Source organism: Cervus elaphus, chromosome 26 (assembly GCF_910594005.1).
Source record: "Cervus elaphus chromosome 26, mCerEla1.1, whole genome shotgun sequence".
Taxonomy (NCBI): Eukaryota; Metazoa; Chordata; class Mammalia; order Artiodactyla; family Cervidae; genus Cervus; species Cervus elaphus.
In genome coordinates, this window is record NC_057840.1 from 44,909,272 (window position 1) to 44,918,876 (window position 9,605).

Below are 9,605 nucleotides of genomic sequence, written 5' to 3' on the forward strand. Positions count from 1 at the left end.
GCAATTGTGTCTGCCTGCCCCGAGGGTGATGTCAGAGGTTGGAAGGGGAGCGTTTAGGTCCACTACTTAATAGGTGTTGGTCGTGGACCCGGGAGCCTATTCAGCAGCACCTCCCCAGCAGCTGTGTAGAACAGTGTACTTTGACACATGATAAAACAGTGGGATCTATGCCCCCATTACAGGGGGACGGTTTCTAGCGAGTTCTAAACCTCGGCTATAAACATAACTGATGCTTCTGGCCCATGGGAATCTGCAGGGCTTCCCAGCTTATACTGGGGGAGGGGGGCACAGGGGAGGGGGGTGGGCCGGGTATGAAATGCCACGTGGCACATGTGATTTGTTTAAAATGCTAGCTTGCTTCCTTGTCCCTCATAGTCTGACATCTGCACCCCAGGACCCTGGTGTAATTGACAACACGCTACCCGGCAGGCAGTTTGGGGCCTTTCATCATTTTTGAAGATGACTTAGGTGCATCGTAGTGATTGCCCCTGGGAACAAACCAAGTCCTTTTCCTCTGCAGTTCTCCTCCCTCTGGTGGGTTGGGTGGGTTCCCATAGCACCTCTTGCTGAGTCTGAGGGCACTGTTTGGGAATTTTATTTTAAAATAAAAAAAGATTTAAAAAAGATTTTTTAAAAAAGGCATGCACTGCTTCATTCAACTGAGAAAGTGAAAAGGTGCCCAAAGAGAAGCATGAGTGTAAGGTACCCCAACAAGGGCCTGCAGAGTGCGGGACGCTCAGCTCGGAAAGCTTCGGGGGGAGGGACCCCAATTCGCGCACCTGCAAGCTGCCATGGCTGCCGGCAGTGGAGGCCAGGAGGGTCTCGGTCTGCAGCGAAAGCAGCTCTGGCACAGAAGGGAGGAATTGAAATGTGTCCCCGGGGAAGCGAGCCCTGGCCTCCGGGTGGTTGTCCGTAATTATTGAAGACACAAGTGTCCAGAGGCAAACTCCGAGTTTGAAAACTGGTTCATTATTCACCTTCCTCGGTGCCAGGCTCTGCATATGAAATCTAACATCTGAGTAGCTACCACCTAGTTCCCGAAGCATTTTCTTTTTTATTTTTTTTTAGGATAAATGGAGATGCGTGACTGGGTAAGACAAATTGGCTTTTGGGTATGATATCAATACTTTGAAAAGACAGAGCTAGAAGCAGACACGGAGAGGTTAAGACAGGTTTTTCTCCAGACTACGGTGTTCCGCTGTACCCATCAGCTGTCTCCCTGGCATCAGCGAGGTGTTCAAAGTGACCCCTGAGTCCCTGATACTGTCAGTTAGAAGGACACCGCTGTCGGTGCCCTTGAATGTTCCTGCCAGAATTTCCTCCACGGCTCCATCAGGACTTGGGGACCAGCCTACTGTCTCACTCTCTCTCCTGCTTGTGAAAACCACCTGGTGTAGAAGCATGGGGACCTACCAGCCTCTGAGCCCAGAGCCCTAACTCTGGCATGAAATTAAAACATTGAGGTTCCTTTCCCAGCTCTCTGACTCTTATTAGCTGTGCCGCCTCGGGCACGTAATTTAACTTCTCTGAGTCTCCAGTTTCCTCGGCTGTAACGTGGAGATTACTCCTACCTGCAGGACGGTTGTAAGAACTAGAGGTGATCTTACTGAAATACCTAGTGTAGTTTCTTATACTTGTTGGTCTTTACAGCAAAGAAACAAGACATGAATAATGACCAACTTCTACAGCAATATATAACTGGGAAAATCCTCAGATGATATGGGGCCTCCTAGAAGGCAATGGTGAGCTCTTTGTCATGAGAAAATAATTTTGCAGAAAACCAAAGCAACTACAGAGATGGCACAATGCTCTCTGGAGATTGTTTTGAATGCATTGTTTTGTGAGTATAGAAGTAGGAATGGTTGCTTTTTCTGTCATCTCAACCCCAGGTGACGTCTCCCTGTCTGTAGGGACACACAGAGGAAGAGAGCGGGTGGGGGTGAAGGGGGAGAGAGTCCCAGGTACCGCAGGACGTGCCCCCCACCTTGTGGTCAGCCCAGGTCAACAGGTTCCTGATGGCATCTCACTCCACGTGAGCAGGTGGCAGGGCTCAGAGTTCGGAAATCCCTAAGCAAAGGCCCTGGAAGGGCTGCTAAACTCGGGGAGCACGGGAGGAGCCCACCAGAAAGGGAAACCAAGCCCAGCTGGAGGAGAGATGCTCAGGAGCGAGGAGACGGAGGCGGCCCAGAACGAGGACTTCCAACGTCTGCGCAAACGTCAAAGACCGTGGAAGGCGGGAAGCCCAGGGCCGCCGGCAGCTTCTCAGATGGATCCACAATCCATTTGTTGAAGAAAGACACCGCCTTGAACGCTGGGCCTCCTGACCATTCAGAAGACCAGGAGCTGGAAGGGGAAGCCGGAGTGGAAGTGTCCGAGGGAGAGCACACCTCTTGGAAGAAGTCAGTCCATGGGGTCGCTGATGCCTTCCAGAGGGAGGCTTCATCAAGGCTGGCAGGATAGCCAGGCTGCCACCTGAGAGTTCTCTCCCTCCCCAACTTATCATCCTGTCCATCTGAAACAGCCTGGAGGCTGGATGGGTGGAGCCACGTGGGGTGCAGGGGAGGTCCCTGGTGGGCCAGGCCCCTCACGGGCGCAGGTCTGAGTTATTATACCACTGGACCCGCTGAGAGAGACATCGGGGTTCGCACAAGCCCACTGCCCCCTGCTAGTCGCCTCTGTGGGCACACCCTCATCTTGGAGGAAGGCTCCCCACACCAACCCCCGCTTTCTATACTGTACAAACAGCATGTCATTTTATGGCCCAACTTTATCTGGAAACATCAGACAGAAATTCACAGTTTGAAAATTCTGTGGAATGGTTGCCTGCTTAGAGAACATGGTCTTCAAAGCTGAAGTTTTCTTACGCAAACAAGCCTCAGGTTTTTTCAGGGTTTGCTTACACGCGATCCAGAAACGGGAGATGTTTTGGTGCAGGCAGAGGGATGTCCCAGAACACTGTCATTTAGAGAAGCCGAAACAAAGTCCTCCTACTTCAATACCCACCACATCACTTACTTCTCGGGCTATTCTGAGACGTTCATCACCAGCCTTTTATAAGCAGAAGCTGGGAAGCTGGAAGACCACTTTGAAAGAAGTAATAAACCTGGGGAAATATTCCGTGAACATTTTTCTAATCATAAATTCCTACTCTCTGAAGGGATTTAAAATGGAGTCAGAAAACCTCAAATGCTTCCAAAACAATTTTACCCAGGAAAGCACCCCTCTTCTAGAAATGTACCAGTGGACCAGTTTTTAAAAGTTCTCTTTTGAAAACAAGAAACTTCAAGACCTAAGCTAGAAACGACCACGCTTCCGTCCACTCAGACCAAGACAGTCCGTGTCCACAGTTCAAATATTCGGGGTCTGGAAGGTTCTCCCCCAACACACAGCCTGCAGACCGGCAGTGCCCCAGCCAGGAAGAGCCACTTGGGCGGTGACTGACCCCAGCTTCCCCCTCACCCCACTTAGCCCCCCTTACTCCCCGCCCAGAGGCTCTCACAGAACCATCCTCTTTATAAGATCCAGGAGGAAGGGCTTTCCCGAGCTCCAACAACTTTTTTTCTTTCTTTTAAAATAAGAGATATTTTGTTTATTCCAATAATAAGACATTGGAAGTGAGTTAAATACCCAGTTACTCTGTGCACTGGACCCAGCATTTCTTAGCCCTGATAATGAGCAGAGGAGGAAAGTCCATTTTGAAGTGGGAACTGCCAACCACTCTACTAGGCTTATTTGTAATCAGGGTGTCTTAATGCATCTGGTCCCATCACTTCATGGCAAATAGATGGGGAGAATGTGGAAGCAGTGACAGACTTTATTTTCTTGGGCTCCAAAATCACTGCTGATGGTGAGTGTGGCCATGGAATTAAAAGATGCTTGCTCCTTGGAAGGAAAGCTATGACAAAACTAGACAGTGTGTTAAAAAGCAGAAACATCACTTTGCCAACAAAGGTCTGAATAGTCAAAGCTATGGTTTTTCCAGTAGTCATGTATGGATGTGGGAGTTGGACCATAAAGAAGGCTGAGCATCAAAGAACTGATGCTTTCGAATTGTGGTGCTGGAGAAGACTCCTGAGAGTCCCTTGGACTGCAAGGAGATGAAACCAGTCCATCCTAAAGGAAATCAACCCCAAATATTCATTGGAAGGACTGATGCTGAAACTGAAGCTTCAATATTTTGGCCAACTGATGTGAAGAACTGACTCAGTGGAAAAGACCCTGATGCTGGGAAAGATTGAGGGAAAGAGAAGAAGAGGGCAGCAGAGATGGTTGGACGGCATCACCGACTCAATGCACATGAGTTTGACCAAACTCTGAGAGATAGTGAAGGACAGGGAAGCCTGGCGTGCTGCACTTCATGGGGTCACAAAGAGTTGAAAATGACTTAGCGACTTAATAACAAGAACAATTCAAAAGATACTGTAAGCATCCTCTCTGCTCTGCAGTGGGGGGAAAAAATAGTAGTACTTGGCTTAATCAAGAACACTTTCCTGCAGGAAAATGTATATTGGTGTGGAATCTGATTTATCTCCCATCATCTTTGAGTCTTTTGCTGGCTTTAAAGTGTGAGCACGTGGAAGCTGATCAGAGATCCAGAGCACCAGCAGGATGTCCCGACCCCGCTGACTCCCGCTTTGCTTCTGGGAAACCCCACCAATAGCAACAGTTTGCGCAGACGCTGATGTTAAAGGGGAACACAGGCGCCGTAACCACCGTGAGTCAGCTCGGGCGTGGGCTCCTCGGGAAGGAAGGACTCCATTACTTCTGCCCGCATGAAGCTGTCTGCTTGGATCTCACCTCTGGTGCAGTGTGCGTCTCCGGACAAGTTCTCTGGCCATGAGCCGGCTCTCCCATCACGGTGAAGGATGTAGACAGACGTGTGGCGGAAGGAGCTCTTTGCACATCGATTCGTTAGCCTTTCTCTGTTTCGGGGTTGATTTTTGCCTCCTCTGGTGGGAAATATTTTTAAGGTATTTGGATACTTTGTTTTTCCTTTGCAGAATTCCTGTAAGTTTCAGTCTGACTGAAAGGATTTGTTCTATTCCTGTGCTTGGTAAGTCTAAAAAATGTATTACGTCCTTTTCTTTTTTATGTAGAAAGTGTTGAAAAGTAGCCCCTCATGGTGCCTTCATAGTCTGTTGCAGGGTCCGCACCCTCCACTCAGGTAATTGCAGGCGGCCCGCAGCGTTTCCATGGTGATTTCAGGGCAACTTCGGGTGTTCCGATCCCGTGGATGTGCCAGCGGACATGGGCTTTGGCATGGCTACGTTCAAAGGTAAACCCAGTTCCCCCCAGTAAGAGATGGCTGCGCCCCCATAAAGAGCAGGAAAAGAGGGTGTGTGCTGAGTCCCCGCCTGGTGACAGGGGCCAGGGAGATGGAGCTAGTTCCCTTAGAGGATGGGGGGCTGGTGGGTGCTCGGGCCCGCCGCGCCCCTTCCTGACCTCTGACTGGCCTAGGTCCGGGGTCCGGCCTCCATCGCCTCCAGCCGGCCCCGGATGCCGTCTGTAAGCCCCCAGTTCCCCAGTTTAGTCCCGACCTCCCTGAATGCGCACGGGATGCTCCTCTTGGATGTCCAAAGGCTTCCGAGACCAAACCCCCAGTTCCCTGCACCCCCGGTCCACGTCAGGGGAGCCAGAGAGGTCACTGGGAGCACCTCCCGTCAGAGAGGTGTCCCCTGTGGGGAACACCAACCACAGATAAACCCAGGTGTCTGTTTAAACTCACGGCCTCCAGGCAGCTGAACGGAAGCAGCCTGAGTGTCCCAACCCCGCTGACCCCCAGAGTCGCCCCCTCGCCCTAGCATGGAGGTCTCAGAGCGGGCTCCCTGGTCCAGCAACGGCAGCCTCGCCGGGAGACTGGAGGAGTCCAGCTCCTCGGGCCCTGGGCAGACCTGCTGAATGGACGCTCCAGGGTGATGTCCAGCGTCCCTGTTTGAACAAGTGCCCCCGGTACCCGAGGTCTGGGAGCCAATGTTCCAAACCAAGGTCTCTGCTGGAACGTTGATTCCTCTCTTCCCAAAGGCGAGGGTCAAAGTCGCTGGTCTGTGAGTGGGGTCTCCACGGCCCTGCGTTCAAGCCGGGCCACTCTTGCTGTTTTCCGCGGTGCAGGAGGGCTCTTCAGGGCTTTTAAGAATAATATGAAAGCTTCAACCCTAGTCGGGAAGCTAACTAAATTGTCCTTAGTCTAGAGAACGAATAATAGGTACACCTTAGAAAAATACGGTTTCAATCAATCAGATACAAAACCAACAGGAAAAACCTGTCGTTTTTGCTTCAAGTATTATGGAGGTGGGGGGTGGGGGGTGGGAGGAAAGCTTAAAAAGTCTCACTGCTCAAGAAAACACTTCCAAATATTCAATGTAGTGTCATCTTTACATTTGAAACTGTTTTTAAAAATGGAATCACATATTAATACAAAAAGGGAAGTTTCTCGTGAACTGTTCAAAATTTAGAGAATTAGGATCAGCTGTTATGAAACATGGCGTGTGTGATTTTCCTTAGTAAACACCCTCGCTGAAGTGAGGTTCTGAATCAACATTGTGTCCCCGGCCCCAGGTTTAAGGCTGTGTGGGTTGGTGACAGCCACCTACAGCTGAAACTATGTCCACACACAGCACAGCCCCTGAGTGTCACTTGATTCAATTAAATGTATAATAGGGCTATTCTAGAGCCAGGGCTTTAAATGGCCTTTTTGTCTCCTCCCTCGTACATCTGGGCAGTGAACACTACATTAAAATGCAGCAAGAAAAACGTCCCATGAAGAACTTTATTGACAAAAAGGTAAAATTTTAATAACCCTTCAGTAGGCTCCATTCAAGACAGGGAACTATGTGGGCAGGATTTTTACAGTTCTCATAGGAATCCTCCGTATTGAAAGAATGTTTTCAGTTTAGAAGGAGCTCGACTGCAAAGTATTCCTGAACTGTGACCATCTCTGCCTTAAATGTAATATATTTGGTGGATCTTTGTTTGCTGAGCAAGGAATAAACCTGCTGAAGTGATTTTCCCCTTCACAACAAAAATGACCCACACATCGAAATTGATGAAAACGCTTTATTGAGAGGTAATAGAGCCTTCTGGTCTTGCCCTGCTAGCTAATAACGTCACCGCCAAGCAAAGGCCACATAGCTGACAAATACCACAGCGCCTCACAAGAGGTCAGAGTCTCGGCTGAATAACGTCTTTCTCTGGAAAATCTATCAGAACCTACAAAGCGGTTACGGTCCAGAGAGGGCCTCCTGTCCCCCAATGAGAGGGGCCCCCGTGAGGCTCCCCCTACTCCAGGGGGTGTCGTGGGCCTCAACGGAATAACGCCTGTGAACACGGGAGAGTCATACCCACTGCTCTCTCGGAAGATCAAATATTGCACTTTTCCCCAAAGGACGTAAAATCTGAATCCTAACAAGCAGGACAGGATCTCAGGGGCTTTGCGACACTGCTGGGCTGTGGTGAAAAAAAATAAGGTGTCCTGGGTGCGTGTACCAACAGTCTAGACTGGCTTGAAAAGGGGATCCAATTCCAATCTAACCAGTAAAATTATGTCCAGGGAGGGGAGAGGGGTGGGAGAGAGTTGCCAACACAGCAGGTTGGAATTCAACTTCGATTCAGGTCAAAGTGTGTTAGTCGCTTAGTCGTGTCTGACTCTTTGTGACCCCATGGACGGTAGCCCTCCAGGCTCCTCTGTCTGTGGGGTTTCCCAGGCAAGAATGCTGGAGTGTGTTACCATTCCCTTCTCCAGGAGAGTCTTCCCAACCCAGGGATCGAACCTGGGTCTCCTGCATTGCAGTGGATTCTTTACCAACTGAGCCAAGGCCACGGTTTAACTTGCAGGTCACCACCTCCCTCTAGATGGTGTTGACCTTCCAAGACAACCTTCTGAGCCTGTTTCCACATTTGAAAGACTACTTCTGAGGGTACTGAGAGGATTAAACGAGGTATCTTGTGACAGTCACTTAAAACTGTGCCTGAGACTTAATCTTTCAATGGAAGACCTCCAGAGCATATAAGCGTGGATGTAAACACAGAACAAATAATTTGCGTACAAATCTGTGCACTGAAATCCCAGACACATCCACCTCAGAGCAGGTGACCATCCGGAGCATGCCCGTCAGTCCTGTGTTCCTGGGATGCAGTTTGGTTTTCAGTGCGATGTGGGACTCACATCCCTGAACAGAGAGAGATGCTACTCAGGGAGATGCCTGTTTGCTTCTGGCTGAAAAGACCGAGGCTAAACCTCATCTCCCCACACTTCACACCTGGGAAGTGATTTGGGGTGTTACTACAGGAATCCAGACAGCGTTTATTTGCAGCCACAGTGAGCACAGACTCTGTGGCACCAACGTGTTTCTTCAGCACTTTATTTGCGAAAATGTCTGCTCCGCGCCGCTGCCCTGCAAAAACGTGTGTCCTCCATTTGTACACAAACACACACACGTCTCCCAGCCCTCCTCCTGGCCACGTTGTATCACCTTCTCTGCGTCTCCACGTCCCTACATCACGCGCTTCTCCAGGGACCTTCCAGGCCCTCCTGGTCTCAGAGACCCGGCGCACAGTCAGTGGTTGGGCCAACACTTCCAGTTTCCTGAGAACCACAATCTCCCCCAGCCCCCAACCTCAGCAGGGCTGCCAGAAGCATGTGGAGGACACCAGGCCTACTCTGCACGGCTGGTGGGAGAAAACAAGATCCTGCCCTGCAGACGAAGGTGTGGGTCCACACCCGCAGTCCTGCCTGCCTAGGGGCTGTCTGCTCCCTTCTCTTCGGAACCTTCAAGCATAGCCAAGATTTGGACACAACCCAGGTGTCCACGGATCACGGATGGATAAAGATGTTGCGGTTTACATACACAACAGAGTATTCTTCGGCTATAAAAAAGAATGACACCTTGTCATTTGCGGCAACAGAGATGGGTCTGGAGAGCATTATACTAAGCGAAATAAGTCAGAGGGAAACAAATGCCATGTAATTTCACCTGTATGTGGAATCTGAAAAAGAAAACAAAACGGGAAGACTCACAGTTACAGAGGAAGGGATGGATTAAATAGATGAAGGCTCTTTAGAGGGACAGACTCCCAGCTCTAAGGGAAATCAGTCACAAGATGTAAAGTACTGCACAAGGAATGGAGTCACTGATACTGTAACAACGTGTGTGGTGATGGATGGTAACTGGTCTTCCTGTGCTGATCACCTCATAATGTAGAAAAGTGTCAAATCACTGAGTTGTATACCTGAAACTAATATGCTGTTGCATGTTCATTATAATTCAGTTCTAAAAGTGGGGGAGGGGTTCAGCGAGGCCGAGGGCCGGCCCAGAGTGGGTTCCCATGCCGGGTGGGAAGTTGGCCCACAGAAACTCCCACGGCCCTGGCAACCCTCCCGTTCTGCGTCCATGGGATACAATCAAACCTCCGAGAAGCCGGGAAAGCTGTGAAGAACAGTTTGTGCAAAGGTCAGAGCGCAGAGGTGGATGAGGTCTCCACAGCCCCCTCTGATGCTGGCACTTCGCATCCCGCCCTGGTTCCCCCTCCACCTGCCCCAGATGCCAGCGTGCCCAGGACTCCGGCGGGGCTCAGGCTGGGACACACCCTGATGGGGGTCACAGCCTGCC

General features: G+C 50.3%; 1 long non-coding RNA gene across 2 annotated transcripts; it reads left to right on the forward strand.

The window, feature by feature from the left end:
* Nucleotides 1-4,999: 4,999 nt before the first annotated feature.
* On the forward strand, nt 5,000-9,231 carry LOC122684416. 2 transcript variants are annotated; one of them, XR_006338030.1, is made up of 3 exons: nt 5,000-5,053; nt 5,135-5,275; nt 6,720-9,231. It is a non-coding gene; the product is annotated as an uncharacterized LOC122684416 (long non-coding RNA). The 2 variants fall into 2 exon arrangements; XR_006338029.1 differs by having other exon boundaries at nt 5,135-9,231.
* Nucleotides 9,232-9,605: the final 374 nt, after the last annotated feature.